Genomic DNA, 5,000 nt, shown 5'->3' on the forward strand with positions numbered 1-5,000 from the left:
AATTTCCTTTACATTTGCCAAGTGTCTCCCTGTTATTCCATGAATCTTGTCATATGCTTGTTTTTGTAGCCAAGTTATTGAAGCATTCTGTCTTATAAGTATGTCTAATGGGCAGAAGCCCATTAGAACAAGTAGAGCGTCTGTAGGTGTGGTGCCGAAGGCACCAACACAACGTATAATGATGTTACGTTGTATACGTCTTACCGACTGTGCGGGTCTCACCAGAGCGAGCCTGTGGGCCCACACACTGGCCCCATACCCCACAATCGGTGCGAGGATAGAGTTATGATACATTTTGGTAGCCACAGGTGGTACATGGAATCGTCTTTGGCCTATACTTATCAACTTGTTAAAGATATTTGTGGCCTTTATCGCAACATGACCTATATGTGGAGTATATGACCAGGCCTCGTCGATATATACGCCTAGATATCTTAAGGTTTTTTGTCTTGTGACTATTCTGTTGTTTATTCTTACTGTGGGATCACGTGCAAGCTTTCCCTTTAGCAATATATATGATGACTTATGTGGTGCAATCTGTAACTTAGAGTCACTGCACCACCGCATTAATATTTCTGATGCAAGTGCAGCTCGATTTTCTACTTCCAGACGACTGTTACCCTCCACCATTATGAAGAGGTCATCAGCATAGGCAACCGCACCAAGCACTGCATTGCTTTCTTGTAATGCATGCAACAAAGGGTCCATGTTTATGTCCCAAAAAATGGGGCCACACACTGAACCCTGTGGGCATCCCTTCGTTATAGGTTTGGACACTACAGTACCTGGAGCGGAGATCCTAGCAACTCTATGTTGACAGTAATCCCTCAGACAGCCATATAGTGACACCGGACACTCAATTTCCCGCAAACGGGAGAAGAGCGCCGGCCACCACAGGCTATCGAAGGCACCAGATATATCCACCGTGATTCCTAATACATACCGACTGGTGGAGGAGCGAGCCGTGTCGGCTACTTTGTTAATGGCATCTGATGTCGATTTACCCTTCCTAAAGCCGTACTGCAACTCGCTCATGCCGCGCAGTATTCTGTGGCTTGACAGTCTATGCACGAGTAGCTTCTCCAGAGTCTTTCCCAGGACATCCAGCAGGCAGATCGGTCTATACGACTTAGGGACTGTAGGATCTTTATTCGGATCTTTCTTAATAATGACGACCTCCGCAGTTTTCCATTTCGTTGGGAAGCGTTGAGTTTCTAAGCAGTGGTTGAAAATAACTGTGAGACATGGAGCCAACTTACGTACCAGATGCTGCAGGACCTCCGCAGGAATTGCGTCTGGTCCTGGAGCCTTCCGCCTGGCGAAGGAATTTACTGCATTTACTACCTCCTCCTGTGAGAAGGGGTAGACATTTAATTCATTATAGTATGGCTCCTCAGCTGCCTGTCTCAGCATGGCTTGCCTTTCAGTGTCGTTTCCTCGATCGTCATCTGGCAAGAGAACTCTGAGTAATTCCTCAGCAGTCTGTTGCCAGTTTGTCGTCATTATATCTGTGTCCGCTATCCTCACTGTTGACAGGAGCATTGGTGAGTGGATCTTCTCCCTCACAATCTTGTATGGAACCCCCCAGGGGTCCAAAACAAGATGCGAGTGGACAAAGTCCTCCCAACTTTTCTGTCTGTGCTTTATCAAGGATTCCTGAAAATTTCTTTTTTGCCTCCTGTAAATTGCCAAGTGATACTGTCTTGCGTCCTGGGTAAAGGCCCGTTGATAGAGACGACGAGCTCTCCTCATACCCTGCCGAAGCCTGGTAAGCTCAGGAGTCCACGGAGCTGTCGCTCTGCGGATGTACCTCTTCTTTAATGGCACAGAGGCAGCAACAGCCGTCTTTATAGAGGTTACAAGAACTTCAACTGCTTCATCGAGGACAAAAGCATTATTTACTAACTCTGGAGGACGGAACTCCGCCTCGAGCAGGTCCCAATTGGCTTTCCCATAGTCTAATTGCATTATCCATTCGTCAGAAACATGTACTACTCCTAGTGAAATTACAAATTCTATCAAGTTATGATCACTTGTTGTGTGTCCATCGTGTACATGCCAGTTTCTGATCTTATCTCTTACATTTTCCGTGGATAATGTTACATCAATATGTGATTCTGCACCCGCTCTACTTCTGTATGTGGGTGGATTTCCAGGTAGGTTCTCCACCTGGAGGTGGTGCTCCATTATCAGGTCCTCGAGTGCACTACCTCGAGCATCTTGTACAGGACTATGCCACAACGAGGATTTGGCATTGCTGTCCATAGTTATTATTACTAGATTTCCTTGTAGCGCTCTCAGGACACGAGAGAGATGTTGCAAATAGGGTTCAATGTTATCTCTAAATTGGCAATAAACATTTACTAAATACCAGGTCGTGTTCATTAGATTAACTTGAACTACTGAGATATGAGAAGTACAAAATTGTGTTATAACAGTTGTTTTAATTAATTTGTTCAAAATTATTATGGTAGACATGGGATTTGCCCCTGTTGAGATAACCTGAGCCGTCACAGGAAAGCCAGTGACCTTGCCAGAGGCGGAGTAAGGCTCCTGTATTAGTATTATATCTACCTCGTTTTCTTCAGTCATTTTTCTAAGTTCCTGTGTGACGGTATTACTTCTCATAGCATTTAATTGATAAACCTTGACGGATGCCATTACGGATGTCTAGTATAATAGTGATCTTCAGGCCACTTCTTGTAGGGATCAAAACCAATTCTCCCGTACATCATTACCATCTCTCTATAAAGCTTTTCTATGTCAAAAACCCTGCCCCGTCTTTGAAAGACCCTGTGAACTAGAATCAGTAACTCTTTGTGATCACATGGCAGATTTAAAGATGCCAGCTGTATGCAATCAACGTCCTCCAGAGTTGGAAATGTTATTTTCTTCCCGTTTGGGTGCCCAGCACGTACAAGCTGTCTCAGAGCAACCATCAAAGTAGACGGCTCCTCTAGTCGTGATAACTTTATTGCGTCTTCACACATATTGTATATATCTCTGGGAGGACATGCATTATATGTTTGTTTATCTACTTTGTTACAAGGTGTATCTACAGACTGGGATAGGGTTAGCATCTGCAAAGGACCACCACCTGACACCAAATTATCTATCAAAATATCTACACTACGTGTTTGGTCTGCTTCTGTACTCGCCGAGGGCGCCGTCCTCTCTTCTTCCTCGACCGGCAAGGATTCAGCTGTCGCTGGCCCCGCGCTGCTCGCACCTCCAGTAGCCCCCAATGCCACAGGTGGCACAGGGGGCCCATCCCGGGCCGATTCTGACCTGTTGGAAATTAACCTCCACCAACGCTCCGCGTCCCTTGCTTTCTTGCTAGGAGATTTATGGTTCTTTTTCGCACCCTTCTTATGGTTCTCCATAATCGGTGCGTTGTATCTGTCGTTGCAATAGTAGTTTGTATGTCGCACATTCCTTTCCAGGTGTGCGACATGTTCTCTTTCTGTACATGCAAGGTATGCAGACCGGGGGGGAGGCCTGTCTTGAACAGTTTTTCTTGTCATGGCCGTCATGGCCACAATGTGCACAGACTGAATTTTTAATTTCACAGTACTTGGCCACATGGCCGTAATCTTGACATTTGGTACATCTAGGTACCGCTGTGTAGTCTTTTATGGAAACTGCACTGTACCCAACGTACAGTCTATTGGTCTTAATTATAATTTTCCTCATCTCTGGTGCTATTTCCGCAACGTGATGTACAGTTGTACGATCACGAGGACCAGTCTTAAATCTCAGTTTAAACTTTTCTAAGAATTCCTCTCGTTTCATCTGTTCTTCGAAATTTTGTGTGTAAATGCAATCCATGATATCATCCTGTGTCATGTATGTCGGTATGTCATATAACATCATTAGTGGACGCCTTTTTCGCGGTTTCTCACAAGTGAAGTGCTGTTTTAACTGTGGATTATTTATTAGTTTGTCTGAATCTTCTGGGGAGGCTACTTCTACAATTAATAAATTTTTTGTTGTTCTTACTGCATTTATTCTTATTTTATCTTTCTTTGGGTTTATACTTTTTTCAAAGTTTTCTTTTGCTTTCTTTATATCCTCTCCCTTTTTTGGTTTAACAAACAAGGTCGGGACAACTTTCTCAACGTTCTGCTTTATTACCTCCTGCACTTTTTGTCTCACTGTAGAAGTTGCAGCAGCTGCTGCATATGTCTTAACAGGCTTTTGTAGTTCTTTTCTTAGTCTCTCGTTTTCGGCTTGTACTTCAGAGTACTTGCCTTCTAGTCGCGCGTGGGCTAACGCCCATTGCGCAATAGTCTCCTTGAGCACTCTTACTTGCTCGGCATTTATTTTGCCGTGTTTTACACTTCGATCGAATAATCGAAGGAAGTGTGAATGTCGGTCAACGACCGACATATCATCGCCCACGTCATCCTCGAAAATAGGAGCATCATGCTCCGAAGCGCCAGCATCACTCTCTTTGTCGTCAGCCATGATTTTTAAGAGAGTGAGAAAAAGAAGACCCGTCTGATAACCCCCGACCGGTTCCACGGGCATGAGGGGGGGCAAAGCAGCTTGTCCACCAGTCCTGCCCCGGGACCAAGGGCATTTTATCTAGCTGCATAGGTTAAGGGCGCCGTTCCCAACGTCCTTGTCCTCCTCGCCAGCCGTGTCTCCCGAGATTTCTCCCGTCCCTTCCCCGCCGAGTGCCCCCCGCACTCCGGGAAGGCGGATTCACCTCCCGCGCTTCACCTCTTACTAGGCCAGGTTCCCACCTAATGGCCTAGGACCCGGTCCTACTCAGGTGCCGGGCCGGTCCCCCAGACTTTCAGAAGATCGCGCCCATCTAACCTAGCCGCTCGATGTCACCACCTCACGGTTTGACGGAACGTGCCTCAAGGCACGGCGAAAGGCCCTCGGCGGCTCGGGTCGCGATCCCTCCCAGGCAGGCACGGCTGACGGAAACCGGGCGCAGATGCACGGTAGGCGCTCCGGGGACTTTTAACGTCGTCCAAGACGTGAGGAAC

Source organism: Schistocerca piceifrons, unplaced genomic scaffold (genome assembly GCF_021461385.2).
Source record: "Schistocerca piceifrons isolate TAMUIC-IGC-003096 unplaced genomic scaffold, iqSchPice1.1 HiC_scaffold_961, whole genome shotgun sequence".
NCBI classification, from domain to species: domain Eukaryota; kingdom Metazoa; phylum Arthropoda; class Insecta; order Orthoptera; family Acrididae; genus Schistocerca; species Schistocerca piceifrons.